The sequence below is a fragment of the Mastigoproctus giganteus genome, chromosome 3 (assembly GCF_048544385.1).
Source record: "Mastigoproctus giganteus isolate SK-2022 chromosome 3, ASM4854438v1, whole genome shotgun sequence".
NCBI lineage: Eukaryota > Metazoa > Arthropoda > Arachnida > Uropygi > Thelyphonidae > Mastigoproctus > Mastigoproctus giganteus.
In genome coordinates this window covers 241,212,340-241,229,803 of record NC_143577.1, presented here as the reverse complement: position 1 = coordinate 241,229,803, position 17,464 = coordinate 241,212,340, and the positions used below count along the sequence as shown (strand labels likewise).

The 17,464-nt window shown below is 38.3% G+C and overlaps 1 protein-coding gene across 1 annotated transcript in view; it reads right to left on the bottom strand.

Moving 5' to 3' along the window:
* The window catches only part of LOC150088953 (glycine receptor subunit alpha-2-like), a 72,056-nt gene extending 58,320 nt beyond the window's left edge, over nt 1-13,736 (bottom strand). Inside the window, exon 1 of the mRNA XM_090370965.1 lies at nt 13,444-13,736. The gene's annotated coding sequence lies outside the window, so the exon portion shown is untranslated. The remainder of the gene's footprint in view (nt 1-13,443) is intronic.
* Nucleotides 13,737-17,464: the final 3,728 nt, after the last annotated feature.

Below are 17,464 nucleotides of genomic sequence, written 5' to 3'. Positions count from 1 at the left end.
AACTCAGGCCTTTTCTACCTGGTGAGAGGAAGACGGTGATTATTTAAACTTTACTGACCACGAGGGTTAGTCTCAGTCTACCAGGGCACATCCTCTATATATATACTCAGTAATCACTGAATTACACTGGTATGCAAAGGGCCAACACTATTTCTAAAAGTACAACCACAAAATCAAACGAAACAGCTTGTGGCAATTTGCATAACTATGGCCGTTCAGTAGAAAGCTGGTGCACATGCAAAAATTTGAATCGTGATGAGAAAGCTCACATAAACAGATAAAAGCAGCAGTTATGTGCAAATTACCCAACGGTGAGCGCGATTGATACAGACGTTCGATTGGTTTCATACAGTGCACAGACAACGAAATGGCCAGTAGATAACATCTGGATGACTTTACCCGGGGTCGAATAATTGGAAAGCTCGAGGAAGGTCGAAGTGCGAGGAGTGTGGCTGCAGAGTTCGGTATCGCCCATAGCATCGTCTCACGTGTGTTGTCGGATTTCAGAACGACAGGTACAGCTGTTCGAAGGACCAGTGGTGGTCGTCCACGAAAATCAACGCTCAATGATGACCGCTATATACTCCTACAGGCCAAGAGGGACCGACACCAGACAGCGGGATCCATTGCAGACCAGCTGCACAGGAGAACAGGACGCAGGATATCGCGGTTTACTGTGGCCAGGCGACTACACAAAGGTGGACTGTTTGCCCGATGGCCAGTACGTTGTGTCCCTTTAACACTTGCCCATTGGAGACACCGTTTGCAGCGGTGCATCGAACACAAGGACTGGACAGCAGCGCAATGGGGTAAGGTACGCTTTACTGATGAGGGTAGATTCAGTCTCAGCAGCGATTCTGGACGTCAGCTAATCTGGCGAGAGGTTGACACACGAACCAGCCTCCGTAGCCGAGTGGTCATAGCGGGAGTGCAGTAGCACACGCTCTTTGAGTAGATCGGAGTTCAAGCCCCTGACTGCTAAATACGGTCGATCTGCCAACACGCACTGGACCAGCGTGGCAGATTATGGTCCATTTCCTTCAGCATGAGTTGTTGAGGAGGCTTCCATCCTGCAGTGGGTTGATAAGGGCTGCAGTTTTTATCACGCCGCAAACATCACTGAAAGGGATCGATATGGCGGTCGAGCTGTTCTCGTCTGGGGAGGCGTTATCTTGGATGGATGTACACAACTCCAGATACTGGAAGGCGGTACTGTAACCGGTGCACGCTAGTGTACTGAGGTAATCCTTCCCCATGTGCGTCTGTTCCTAGGTGCCATTGGCCTCGATTTCGTGTTTATGGATGATAACGCCACACCCCATCGCACTGCAGCTGTTGATATGCTTTTGGAAAGTGAGGACATTGTTCATATGGATTGGCCTGCCTGTTCAACGATCTAAATCTCATCGAACACATATGGGACGCTTGGGCAGACGCATAGCGGCACGTCCACACCCACCAGAAAATGTTCACCAGCTGAAGATGGCGCTGACAGAGGAATGGACGATGTTACAGCAAAAACTTATCAACAACATTGTTCTAAGTATGGACAGACGGTGCAAAGCCTGCATCGACATTAGGTATGGCCATATCTCCTACTGAGGACCACCACTTCCCTTTGTTCCATATTTAGCAGTGATGCATCTGTATCATAGCAGCCAGTGCTATGTTGCCATTTTTGAATAAAGTCCCTCTGTACCGTTTTGTTTCCGTTGCTGTTTCCTTCATCATTTCTGTACCTCACGAGGTTCCTTTGGTATGCTTTTCCCATTTCCAGGCCACTCCTATGAGAAGCTACAGGTGAAAACCTGACCGGTCCTTAATTTTGCACACCAGCGTATTTTCACCTTGGATGTTTTTTTTTCAGCAATAATTTCGATGAGCTAATAAAAGTTCTAAAAGAGCACCATCCGTCAGAGGGCCTCATTATCGATGTACAAATATAACAGAATAAATAAATCCATCAATAAATGAACCAAATTTTATTTCATGTTCCATTTCATCTGTGCTATAAATATTTATTATTTCATCTCTTCGAATCAGAATAAAACTGCAAAAAAATATTAGAGAAATTACAGTAATAATTTACTTAATTATATATTACAATCGCACAAGAATACAAGTACAATAATATTATGCAATACCGATAGAAAATAAAAAGGTTAATAATTAATATTAACTATATTAATAACTATATAAATAAGGAAGTAAATTTAATTTTTTATTAATAATTAACATGAAATTTTCAAATTTGTTTTTAAAAAAATAATTATATGAGGAAATTAAAGTGAACTTCTTCCTACCTATGACAACTTCACGCGTTATGTGAAAATCATAAAAAGAAATAATTAAATTATTTATTTTTATGATTTTCAAAAATCTATATTTTAATGTTTTTCAATGTTATCTCGACGTCGAGTTGAAGTACTTGACTATACTTTGCTATGGCTTCAGTACAATTAAATATTCGAAACCCACATGGGTGGGATTTCGAATATTCAAGTCAGACAGCCTATACACTATATTGCCCAAAGTAACAAAACACTGGAATGTTTAAAAGTTCCTTTTATTGACTATACCTGTATCGTCGTGGGTACAGGTATAGTCAATAAAAGAACCAATTTTTGATAAGAGGAAGGGATTTTGGTCCATTCCTCCTTCAACATGGCGAATAATTCATTTACTGACTGCAGTCAAGACGGTGTGGTGCAAACCGTAGATTCCAGATCGTCCCAAAGGTCTTCAATGAGGTTAAGGTCGGCACTATGGGCAGGAAAATGAAGGTTTTGTATGCCCATGTCTTAAAACCAAGTAAATATAGTAAGACAAGGCGCATTTTATGCTGAAACAGCAAAAGGCCCTCCCCATACTTTGCTTCCGCAGTGTAAAAAGAGTGGTATTGTCTAGGATGTCTATGTAACAAATTATTATATTAGGGTCAGCCGTAATAGATAACATATACCCATATATGTATTTTGTCTGTAAATTGCGCGTGTTCTCTGGTCGATTTGTCTGTTTTTCTGGACGAAAAAAACCTCAGTTTCTAGGGGGGAAAAACCTTGCTATCTACGCCTGAGACCGACTAACTCAGCCACTAAGTGAAAAAACCCATTAAAGTTCCTCGCGTCATCGACGGGATTCGAACCAGAGCCTTTTCCACCAGTTTTGGGGAGGACGGTGACGATACCACTGTGCAAATTGTCTATGTACCACATGCTATTCACTGTTACGAACGACTATGAGTGGTCCAAGCCTAAACCACAAGAAACAACTCCTGACAGTGACAAAACCTCCGCCAAACTTGACAGCTGGGACAACTCACTCTGGTAAATAACTTTCTCCAGGAATCCGCTATCCCCAAACATTGGAAAAACAGGTACCGTGGTTTTCCAATGGGGTACCAAAAACAAGTACCCCATTCTATAACCAAACTTTCGAACCCTCCAGGGATCAATTACGATGGAGTGCACTCATGCAGGGCGACGCCGTACACTGTATGCAATGATAGCGTTCTACAATGATTCCCCGTTGGAATTAGGCCACACCTCGATCCATCTACTGTTTTCATGGATCTGCTTACTTCTTGAGCGAGTAGCTGCTTGTATTTTTTCTCAAATCTTAGGAGTATCCGGATACTTTTGGCCATATATAGTATATGTAGTTAGACTTCTAAAACTTCGATTCTTCTAACCATGCATATGAAACACTTAATACACAAAAATTACCTTTCAAGACATGAAAAATATGAATAGGAGAAGGTGAATCTTAAAATAAATCAAGTTATCTCTAGCCACTGCACTAGATTTAGAGCAGAATCAGCTATTTTACATTAAGAACCTCTCATGAAGCAAATGACCTTGACAATTAACAGTTGATAACGAATAAAAAATAATAAAAGAAGACGTTTGAAGAAGTCATTAGCTATCGTTAGTTGCAATCTTTTCCTCCTTTTAACAAGACCAACACATATTAGTGCATCTCAGATTCTGTTAACTTCCCACAACACGTCGTCAACTTAATAACCCTTCAACAGCGTGCACTACAGTGTGAGGATAAATCAAATCATTTAACTCTTCCTAACTGAGACCACACGAACTTTCTCACAGATCCTTCGAGACGAATGTCCACAAGAAATGCAATTTTGGTTCTCAGTACACAAGAGGAGACTGAAAGGAGAGAAAAAGAGAGACTGACATCCCTCAGATCTACGGAAGCTTAGGTGATAAGTGAAAGAAAGCAGGAAAACAGAGGAGAGGTAAAAAAAGCAAACGTCATGTACTCATTCCTTTTACAGATTGGATTTTACTAAAAGAAGTTGCTCTAGTAGCGTTCAAAGCGAAAATCCTAACAAAGTGATTGTTTAAAAGCACGTCCTACTAACCCACACCATTTATCGAGATTTTTTGAGGCCAAAGGACCAAGTTATCCAAGAAATTGGCAAATTGAATCAAAGACGAATGATAAAATAATTGCAAGACAGACAATACGTTTCAAGTTTACGAAACAGATACCGAAGATTAAAGTTTCCAAACTTAGGAAATTTTACTCCAAAAACAGTGCACATCGTTACAATTATTTTTATTATTTTCAAAATGAAATTATCTAAGGATAGTATCGAAGTTCGTTGATAGAAATTAAATCGAAAAAACAATAGAATTTCCAGTACAAATGTGGTAAATAGTAGTATATATTCATAAAATTGCTTACAAACCAGTCGTCCAATCATAAATGACCTGAATCGGCTAGGATACTTGTGTTTTCGTGTTGAAAGAATGTTGAAAGAATTCATGGAGGTAACACGAGCTTCTAACGGTATGAGTGGATCTGGTCCGTACCAACAGAACATATCCCATACCATAAAACCACCCCCAGCCTACTGTGGGGTAGACAGGCTGCATCTACAGCTTCTTGAGATTCACGCCACACTCTTACCCTACCAATGGTGCAAAAAAAGTGCAAATCGAGATCCGTCAGATGATCTTTATCCACTGTTCGCAGTCCAGTCTTGGCAGTAGCGGTAGGCACCATACCAGTCAAATCTTTCGATGTTTTAGAGAAACAAATGGCTTTGATACAGGGACACGATACCCAAATCCCAGATTCTTCAAGTCCCGCCACAGAGTTCGATTGGAAATGAGTCTTTCTTTGCCTAAACTGAATTTCTTAGTCATTCAGACTTTCTCTTCTGACGCATAATTCGCATAAAATGTCTGTGGTCTTGGAGTACTGACTTTCTGTCGCATTTTTTCCATTTAGAGTTGCATTCTCCTTTACGTTTCTATTCATTATATACTTTTGAGAGTTGCTTTCGACACAGCAGAGATTTCCTTTGATTTCTCAATTGTGACTCCTGCTTAATGTGCTCCAACAACTCTGAAAATCGATACGATCGACCACTTCACAGAGCAGAACATTATGCAAATTATACATGCATATAAAAACAAGGGTTGCGACCACATCACTTAATTCCCGTTTTTATGGCTTGCTCAGTGGGATAGCCACATCTCCAATACACAGGATAGTAAGTCATCGTCGTTTAGATGATTCTTTGAGATGTCAGGCCGTTGGACGACTTCTAGCCGGACAGTTGCGGGCAGAGGAGGCACGATGGCTTAATATGTCACATAATGTTGTTCGGCACTATGGAAGTAGTTTCTGGAACCATTACAAAAAGAGCTGGCCAAGGTAGTCCGAGGGATACGTCAATCAGAAGAGACAGCTACCTGGCTCTAACAGCCAGACAGAACCCAACGATATCCTATCATTATCTGCCTCTTGAGATTTGCTGTGGGCACAGATGAAAATATTTCCAACCGGACTGTGTTAAGAAGGCTAAATTCAAGTGCACTCTACGCAAGGACTCTAACTGCACTCTAACCGCCTGCACGAGTAGCACAGTGGTACCATCACTGTCCTCCGCATATCGGTGAAAAATGCCCGTGTTCGAATCCCGTCGATGACATGAGGAAATTTAATGACCTTTTTTCACTCTGTTTCTGAGTTAGCCGGTCTCGGGCGTAGATAGCAAGGTCCCTCCCAGAAACTGGGTTTTTTTGGTTCAGCAAAACAGAGAAATCGACCAGAGAACACATACAATTTACAGACAGAAAATACAGGTTTATGTAAGAAATTATGGGTGACCTTAATATAATAATTTGAATCCCATTAACTCCAAATCAAAGCAGAGCTCGTCGAAACAATTGCCATGAGCATGTGAGTTGGAGCCTTGACAAGTGGGGTACAATTCTGTTATCTGATGCTTTCCATTTTAGTCTTCAAACAGCTTCTAAACGTTATTTCATGTGGAGACGAGAAATGCGGTACCATCCAACATCAGAGAAACGGGCAGTTACGGTGAAGGCGGTGTTCTCGTGTGGGGCGGAAAAATACTGATCAACGGTCGCATCCCACTTCATCCCCCCCTTGTATAAGGCAATGGTCAGGCCACACCTTGAGTACTGTATACAAGTTTGGAGGCCTCATTTTAAGAAGGATGTAGTGCTGTTGAGACGAGTACAGAGAAAGGCAACAAGATTAGTGAATGGAACAAAGGGTTGCTCTTACGAAGAAAAGCTTAGGTTTTGCAAATTACAGTGTCTGGAGAGTAGGCACCTGCGAGGTGCCTACTCTCGCCCAGATTTTCTTTTCATGCACGACAATGCCACTGCACATAGCGCTCAAGTGGTGGAGAAATATCTTGAAACAGAAGATATCCAACGACACATGGCTAGCACAATGAGCACACTTGAATCCCATCGAACATGTGTGGGACCCCCTTTGGCATCGCAATGCATACTGATAGCCAACTTCTCGATCATTTGATGAGCTAAGGTCTGCGCTGGTAGAAGAATGGGATTTGTTACCACAGAGTCTTATAGACACCCTTATATCGAGCGTGGTTCACCGGTGTTAGGCCTGTTTAGCCGTTGGAGAAGATCATACGCCGTGCTGATGTCATATCACCACATTTTCGAGCATCTTGTAAAGACGTAAAGACTTCTCTAATGTGACCTTTTTGGTAATTTTTATAAAATCCCTATAAATGTCCCTTATACCTGTCCGAAGTTTCTCGCTGTCTCCTCATTTCATCTTTATTCTATGGTACGCCACCACACCAAATTTTGTCCAGCTTCATCGCAAGCTGCACGAACTACATCAAGTTTTTTACGTGTTCTGTTAATTTTGTCGAGCAGTGTATAAACTTTGTTCTTACAAAAAAATCTATTTTCACTTCCAAAACTGACCTCAAAAAACTTTTTGTACCCATACAGCTTTAATCTTCGTTTTTGATAGGTCTCAAACTACTAATCAAAAAATAATAATAAATAAAAATAACCGTATTAGTTATGATACATTTAAATTACTTTATATTTGTTCAACACCTCAAGTTATGTAAACTTACAATTAGTTAATAGATGCCACCTTAAAAAATAAAAAAATGGTGTTCAAAAAACTTTATATTTAATAAATACAGTATTAGAATTAGAAATGTGATCATGCATTTCATTATTCGTGATTAAATTTAATAAAAGTAACTCTTTATAAATCATAAAAAAAAATCAAGAAGCGGGTAAATATTTTTGAAAGATAAAATTACTCAAATTTAAATAATGGTACATTGGTCAACATACCTTGCTCTCGCAATAGATTTAATTAAAATACAGTAGGCCTGAGCAGATTATTACACAAAATCGCTGTTTTCTAAGATGAGAAATGTTTATCTTATTCATTCTCCAATAAACAAGATTTACAAGACTTTTCAACAAAATTCATTAACAGCTACATTTTTGTTATAAAATATGTTTTTGTTTGCTACAATAAATGTTTGTATTTTTCATATTAAACAAACTTAATTTCCACTCCATGAAAGCACAAAATTAACACTATTAGCAACGTAAGAAATATAAACATTTTTTCGCATTCTTATTATAAATATCGAGCGCCCTCTAGACAAAAAGAAACGAAAAAAATCTTTTAATAAATCGTAGTCTTTAAAAAAATTAAGAAATAAAACTCACATTTCATTATTCACCATTTAACTTTTAAAATATGAACTTTGGTTATAAAACAAAGTCGCTAATACATCAAGGAGCCTTCTGGCATTGGATTTAACTTAGCGCCCCACTTTTGAACACTATTTTTAGCACTAAATGCGAAGCATCAAAACGCCTAGCTTTGGACTAGTGGTGAATTGATCGTGGACTCTGAGCACGCAGGAGTGGAACCCCTTGTGGATGTTGTTGTTTTTATTATTAGGATTTTAGGAGCATCAGCGACTAAGGCCATATTTATCCGTGTATATTGTCTGTAAATTGCGTGTTCTGTGGTCTATTTTTTGTTTTGCTGGTTGAAAAACCCAAGTTTTCGGGTTTTTCCATGCTACCCTTGCCTGAGACTTACTAACACAGCCACGTTGTGAAAAAAGCCCATAAAAATTCCTCACGTCATCGACATGACTCGAACACAGGTCTTTTACACCCAGTGTGGGGAGGACGGTGATTCTACCAACTGTGCTACCTACCATGGCCACCTTGTGAATTTCATGCAGAAGTTACAAAAGGTGGCGTCTTATCTGAGCTCCTCTTTACCGTCTGCAAGGGTAAGGATGATGTTATTAAGATTCTAACGACCATCCAACCACCTATGACCAATAGTGCACTGTATGACCAGATAAATCAGAAACTTCTGGAGTTATCATGTACTTAGATAGATCTGGCTTTCCCCTAAATCCGCAGAAGACTGTAATGATGGTGTACTCTCTGAAAAGATCACTTACGCATATGCAAACAAAAGTAAATAACATACTTGTACTAATTATCAAAACTCATAAAATATCTGGGAATAACATTTCACACTAAACTTCCATTCACATCGCATATTGAGATGCTTTTAAACAGAATAAACCACTTACGCTGGACAACCAAACAGCACCTCTTGCACATGAAACAAACTACAACAACCGCAATATATGTAAGAACCAGAACGTATTCAGCCATTTCGTATGGCGCTGAACTGTGGGCGTCAACCACTCCTACCCACTTTAGGAGAATATATTCCAATGAATTCTGGCTTCGGAAGTGGGCAAACAATAAACACCATCTCTCTCCTCAGTTAAGGTCCACAAAGCTTGCAGAAAAGCTTAAACTACAGAGTATGCCAGACATCATTGCCTGGAATCGATTTATAACGATAATAAAGATGATGACTGGAGTGATATCATCACCATGTTTCTGGCAGTAATGTGAGTGGCACATCCCGCCATCTGCCTTAAGAAGCACAAAATTCCTAAGGATGAAAACCAACAGACTGAGGATGGCCAATAGGTTTACACCAACTAGGGCGTTGGAGTCAATTCAGAGCTTATCACATATTGGAAATGACCTTGAAAGGCTTATAGAGGATGCGAACTATACGAAACAAAACACGATGTGGTTCACCCAAGCTATTGTTGCCTAGAACTTGTGTGCGTTTATGTGAACAATTGTGTGTACTCAAAAGCGTTGTGCGTATGTTTTCAAATGTACACCTCATATAGTCTTTTACGGGTTCTGTTGTTAAAACTGAACAATTTGGACTACAACTGCCAGGACGCTTGACGAAAACATAATGCAAATCTTTTCATTGCATATTTTAGCTGTTCTTTTATATTTTATTATGTCAATCCCCTGATATTTACTGTCGTGAAGGGTAAAATACAAATGTGTATTTTTGAACCAAAGAATAAACACTTACACCTTTCGCTCCGGTACAAAATCAATTTTTCAACTTAAAAGTGTTTCTGAAGAAACGTGTGATAACTATCTATGCAGGCTACAGAAAATTGGACACTAGAAATTGCATAATAAAATTATCTCATCTCATTATTATGTCGCGAAGTAACATAAAATATTTCATAAAAATTCCTCGTCGCTGGTTGGTTGTTGTACTGTTTCAGGCGTATCGGGAACTTAGCCCATATTGCGCTGTATGTCTGCGAATTGCGCGTGTTATTTGGTCGATTTGCTGCTGCTGGACGAAAAGACAGTTTCCGGGAGAAAAAGAAAAAAACATGGTACCCGCGCCTGAGACCGACTAACTCAGCCAAGTTGTGAAAAAAGATCCATAAAAAATTCCTAGCGTCATTGATGGGATTCGAACTCGGGTCTTTTCTAACCAGGTGTGGAGACGATAGTGATCTGCTGGCTGAGGGCTACCAATTGTGGCCAGACACGTTATTAAATATTGTTTCAATAAAAGGTTCTTTGAAACAAGCGAGTATCCAATTAATTTTGGCAATATGGCCATTTTTGATAAGAGACTGTTCCTTAACCCTTTAATAAATCACTTATTCGCCGAAATTAAATATAAATATCCATTTACCCGTCATTAATAATCGACATTTACTCTGTTACTAGATAGCAACGTCATTATTTTTGATTTTGCACCAAGGCATCTAAGACCATAAGGTGTTATACGTCATGTCAATATAAATTTCGTGCGTCCTTGGTTTTTTCATTTATCTGGGTGAAAAATCCAGGTAAATGGAAAATAAAACTTATAAAAATTCCTCCTATCAAGACAAAATTCGAACGCGGTCTGTTTCCTCATAATACGGTGCCATCTGCAGTGGGCCTTGTTATTATAAGTACATAAATACCATCCGTAAGCATTTTTTTTTAATTAATTGAATCTTTCCATTTTTGTAATGTACTTTATTTCCTTTTGGATTTTAATTAAAATGGAAATACAACACATATTTAACAGATCTGTGATTGAAAGAATAAAGTAATAGTGCTAATTCATTATTTATATATTTACTATTAAAATTAAATAAGTAAAGTAGCATTTCATTACGTAGCAGTAGGGTTTTAGGAGCATCAGCGACTAAGGCCATGTTGCTGCGTGTCTGTAAATTGCGAGTGTTCTATTCTCATTTTCTGTTTTTCTGAACGAAAAACACGAGTTTCCGGGAGAAAAAACCATGCTCGTCTGAGCACGACTAACTCACCCACGTTGTGAAAAAGAGCCATAAAAATTCCTTCAATCATCGACGGGACTCGAATACGGGTCTTTTCCACCTGATTCTACTAACTGTGCTGGGCTAGGCATGGCATATTGCATGGCAGGGCATGGCATGGCAGGGTGAGGGGAACGAAGGGGTGTTCTTACCAAGAAAGGTTTAAATTCTGCAAATTGCAGCGTCTAGAGACTAGGCACCTCTTGAGGTGTATAAGGCATTGAATGGGTTGAGCAGGCTCAGTGCTAATAGAATTCTTCCTCTTGCTCAGATTACGAATCTGATGGGTCATAAATTCAAATTGAGGAAAGAAAGTTATAGAACAGATGTGTGGAAATTTGCCTTTAGCCAGCGGTTGGTTGATTGCTGGAGCAAACTTCCATCTATCGTTGTGGAAGTTGATAGCTTAAATAAATTTAAGGAAGAACTGTACAAACTTTTAGGGCGTTGGTGAAATGGAATTTTTTTTTTTTTTTTTTGGCTGATGCTATATAAGCTTGCTTCCTTGCACCACAATGCTAATGTTAATATTTGGGCTCCCAGTTTTGTTGTAATTAATTCAAGTCACTGAATGGTAGAGGGGGAAAAAATTCATTCCATTTTGAAAGTGAGGAATGTGATATTATGGTGTGATATGTTTTTTGTTTTTTTAGAATGTGTATGAGTAACTAAAGAATTTAATACTTGTATTATGCACCACAATATTTTAAACAGGGGTCGGCAACCTTTCTCCCACTACGTAAGCTACTTTCAAAATAATCAAGGTCACGTGATCGAACTATCACATTTTCTACACGTGTATCTCTATTTTAAAACAAAATGCTCTAGTTGTAGAATTACCAAAAATTTGTTAATATAAAAACACATTATCTAAGTAGGTACATAAAAACCAAATCATGCACGTAATTAGGATGATTTTTTTCATTGAGCTCTCCACAGATCGACAATATCTCAACTCCCAAAAATTGAAATTAAAACCCTCTACGCATATTTATCACAAAAGTCGTTTTTAGTATTTTTTTCCTAATAAATGACATTTAATATATATTTTTTTGGTGAAAGTAATCTAAAAATTAAAGTATTCTAACTCATGGACGTTTACAAGACTTTACACATTTATATTGAAAAACAAGAGAAAAAAACAAGATGGTGGAAGTCATAAATTTATGGAGAAATTGTTGGCAGTCCATTAAAGCCAGCTTGAAATGGAGTCGTCAATGATATGACGCCGCATATTAATATATATAAATGCAATTATCACTCTACTTGAGAGGTAATTTCCCTGTTTTTTTGAAAAGAATGTCCATTTTTAATGGAAAAAGTAAGTAAGTGATTAAATAACTATCTAATGGAATAATCCACTTAACTGTGCTAACGCATTCATCTAAATTCAGCATCTTATTAAATGAAAATAAAGCTTACACATAAATCAATAAAATAAGTAGTTTTAGATAATGTAGTCAAAAGGCTTAATTTTACCAAGACAGATAAATATATTACCATAAACTGCACATATTTATTTCCACTTCAAAAGGTAAATATTTTTTGGTGAATTTTATATTATTTCACTGCCAGGCCTAATTACTCAATCAAAATCACCATTGTCTAAGTTTAATAAACACTTAGTATTATATATATTATTATATCGATAATAATGTTTTATAGCTTAGGGGGAAAAGAAGGAAGAAATAGGGAAAGAATTTAATTAAATAACAACATATTTTAATACTGAATTGGCTTTAAAATATTATATCACGATTATAACGACTTATCACCTTTTAAGGCTACTGCGCATGTGCGATGGTGGTCCTGACAACCAATATCCAACTATGTCGTTTGACATTATATTCGTATTTGGGAGATTGAATTCAAGAAAAAAGTTTTAGATAAATTATCAAATTAATAAATGTATAAATTGATTAATATGGATTAAAATATAAAGAAATCTAATCGTTATTTATTAATGCTTAAAATGAAGGACTTCTAAAAAAATTAAATGATTAAATTTAAATAATAATTAAATATTAATGGTCATGCATATTAATGAATGGTAAGTTCACTATTAAAGTTTATTATTAAGTTGCTTTGGTTTTTATTAAATATTATTTTATTTAATAATTAAAAAACGTTTATTATGTGATTCTTTCCTTTTATTTTTTATCAAGTATTCGACCTTCCAGAAAAAATTTTATTTCGTATAATGAAGTGGGAAAATACCTCCATTAAATATTAATGTATTATTCTATCAAGGAATATTACTTTTAAATAACTGACTTCAAATAAAATGCATCAGATAAAGTAATATTATACACAATTAAAATGCAGGAACGTAATAACTATCAAATTACTCCAGATGGGAAACTGAGTATCATTTTCGAATAAACTGGGGCACTAACTAGATTAATGTGGGCGCTTTAAGCTGATAAAAATAAAAGTTATCTACCTACCTTTCTAGGCCACAAATTTTCTTCAAACTTAAAAAGAAAAACCACTTTATTTTGTAACTCTATCACCGATGAGCCATTACCATACTTGTATCAGGCTACCTTCGAAATAACATTCTTTCTTCCATCAAAAACCAGACTGTCCAGCTCTCTTTAATCAGCCATTTCGAGATGGGATGAAAGAGCGATAAATATTTATCTTCAAAAAATTCAAACCTTCTTTCAGACAGCACTAGTTGCTTCTTTATTTCCTCTTCTCCACGTGCACATAGTCAGAGTTTTGCACACGACACACATCGTCCAACGCTAGCCCGATACCTGGGAAAATTGCGTTTCTCTTCATTTTATAACGAGTTTGCTGTAGAGGGCGCTGTTAGTGAAGCAAATTTCTTCTCCTTGCTGTGTATTGGAAACACGGTCAAAGATAGCGTTTAAAGTTCGTCTGCTGGACATACACCGAACGCTAATTTCGGGAAATGCAAATCTAGAAAAAAATGATGGTCGTTGTTAAAATATTCGGAGCGCAGAAGAGTCCAACAAAAACAAGAAGAGAAAATTATAAAAAAATATATTTTTTTAAAAAATTAGTGAAAGGCAATTTATCCTCTTAATCCTCCTACTTTTCTCTCTGCACACGCCCCCGGTCATCATTACAAGAACAGATGCTTCATTACCAAGGGCGTACACATAAATCTGATTCTGAAGGAAACAAAAATTGTGAGAGCTTATCGCCCAAACTCAGCCCCTCCTATGCATCTTCCTCTTGTCAGCACTCACTTGTAAACATTCCTCACTAAATATTTCCACCGTCGAAATTTAGATAACATCTTACATTGATATAAGAAATTCCTTTGAAATAAGAAAATATATTGTTTAATATTCGTTAAACAACAAAAACAAAATCGAAATTGTAAGCAAACGTACACAACATGGAGTCAACAAGAAGTTGAAAAGAAGTTGCATATAAATTGGAACTCACTGGAGTGTATGACTCGATTGATACTAGTGTTTGAACATTTGACAAGTGTGGCCATTCTCTCTGCACTTGCTAAATGCACTTCAACCACACTTCTTTGGAAGTCTGTAATATACTATCCATTTCACCATTTCCGATTGGGTCAAGGTCATGTGCCTACACATTTTTTTCCATCTATCGCTCCATATGGCCCACACCTCCATGGTTCTTATAAAGTGCCCAGGCCTATCCAGCAGTCAAAGTATTCGATGGAGTTAAAATCAAGGCTCTCGCAAGCGAATGAAGCTTTTACAAGAGCCCATGTCTTCGTACGAAGTCACCACAAGTTGCGCAATACAGGATAGTGCATTGAATTGCTGAAACCGAAAATGATCCTTCCATATTGCTGCCACAGTGTAGAAAAGGGTAAATGACTGGAATGTCGATGGAGAGCGAGAAAGCCTTCAATGCCATTTCAACACATATAAATGTTATAAAATGCAAGGTGTTTAACAGTCTGCAAAACCAAACAAATTTGAAAATTTAAAATAAAAGTCATAAACAAAAAATTAATAATGAGGCGCCCCTCACGGACGTGAGGTCTAATTGCTCGACATCGAGATAAAGAATTCAACCCCAATCAAAGATAACAAACGGCCTAAATGATTATCAAATGAACTAATGAGACTCGTAACAGAGAAGAAAAATGCATGGGATGCATATAACTTATCAAGCGACTCAGAAGCCTATGGCAGATATAAGCTAGTCTGTAATCAGGTCACAAAGGAGGTTAGGCAGGAGAAGGCAGATTACGAGAAATCTTTGGCAAAAGATGCTAAGAAAAACAGCAAGGATTTCTTTAGTTATATAAACTCTAAAAAGAAAGGGATGAATCTGATTGGTCCACTTGACATCGATGGTTCGACTGTTGATGATCCTGCTCAGATAGAAAACAAACTGAATGAGTATTTTGCATCTACATTCACACAGGAGGAATTATTAAGGTTTGAAAATGGCAGAAGGTTATCAAATTGTGGCAGGGTACTTAATGATTTTGTAATAACTGAGAGCAAAGTGAAGGAGAAATTGTTGAAGTTAAACATAAGAAAAGCACCTGCGGTGGATAGGATCTATTCAGTTATATTAAAGGAGGCGGCAAAGCAACTAAACAAACCCTTAGCCATAATTATGAGAGCATCCTTGTACTCAGGGGAGTTTCCCACGGACTGGAGATGTGCAAATGTATCCCCAATTCACAAAGGGGGATCGAAGGGTGACACGAGTAATTACAGACCAGTTAGTTTAACTTCTGTTCAGGGTAAAATAATGGAGTCACTGTTTAAAGATGCATTGCAGGATCATCTAGACAAGACTGTAGCAATAATTCAGACACAGCATGGGTTTGTTAAGGGAAAGTCTTGTCTGACAAATTTGATAGGATATTATGATGTGGTTACAAAGGAACTGGATGCAAAAATAATTTTGATATCATATATTTGGATTTCAGGAAGACTTTTGACACTGTTGCGCATGGAAGACTAGTGTACAAATTGGAGCAGAATGCTATTAAGAGTAAGTTGCTACAACTGATAAAAGGATGGTTAAGTGGGAGAAGACAGAGGTTGGTAGTCAATGGGTGCTGCTCTTCGTGGACTAATGTTATTAGTGGTGTCGCACGGGGTTCGCTGTTGAGTCCACTGTTGTTTTGTATATTTATCAATGATATTGATGAAGGTATATCAGGCTTAGTGTCGAAGTTTGCAGATGATACAAAGGTTGGCAGGGTTGTTAATGACAGTAATGGCAGTGTGCTACTGCAACAGGATCTAGATAATTTGGGCAGATGGGCTAAGAAGTGGCAACTGAAGTTTAACCTTGACAAATGCAAAGTACTGCGGGTAGAAGTAACCCCAGAGAAACGTACCAACTGTGTGGTACTACACTTAAGGTGGTAGAAAATTAAAAAGACCTGGGAGTAATTGTGCAGTCAGATGAGTTCCTGAACATAGACCTACAGAATGTACAATCTCAAGCATATGCGGACGATTTAGTCCTTACCCTTGCCGCTGATACTAGATCCTAACTGGAAGCCGCAGCAAATAGAGCACTCGGAACTTTACAGGACTGGGCTTGGCACAACCACCTGGAAATCTCACCAGTAAAGACAAACTCCATCCTGCTTAAAGGCTCTCTGAACATAGCGAGGCCACCGCAAATCAAAATCCAAGGGAGAACTATCCGGTTAACAACTGAGATGAGATACCTTGGAGTGATCTTGGATAGGAACCTATCTTTCACACCACACCTGAAATATCTACATACCAAGATTCGAAAATATACTGCGCTAGTGGCAAGAATCGCACGTCGGGACTGGGGATTGAAGCGACGCGTGCTCACCCTCTTCTATAAGGCTATGTTCACCCCCATAATCACTTATGCATCTGGTATCTGGTTTCCAAAGGCCACCACAGCAGTTAACAAGAGGAAGCTTGACTCGATTCAGCGTGTCATCCTGCTCACCATCACCCGGGCCTGCTGCACAGTCAGCACACATGCCTTACAAGTGTTGGCCGGCGTGCTACCTCTAGATCTAGAAATCATCAAATGTGGTTTGCTTTATATGCTTTCCAAAGGTAAAGCCATCTCCTGTCTGGATTTTACCACCGACCCCTCAAATAACATCAAGGCCGAGAAGAAGCGCCTCACTGCATACTTGCAGCAGGTCTGGCAGTCTAGGTGGACACAGTCTACAAAAGGAGAAGTCACCAGAAAATTCATTCCTACAATAGCAACAGTATACCCAAAATCTCCCACATGGTTCTCCCCTGGCCTATACGTCACTTTTTTGTTAACTGGCCATGGATCTATCAGAGGAAAGCTCACTGCACTCGGGATCACTGAAAATCCACAATGCCTCTGTGGTTCCCTCGAAAGTTGGGACCACCTGATGTACGAGTGCGAAATATATGAAGATTTGAGATGCCTCCTCCTGACTAGGATACATTATCTTCCTAAAAACCAAGAACAGGACATCCTCGAAAGAGAAGAAGATTATGTCGCCTTTACGCG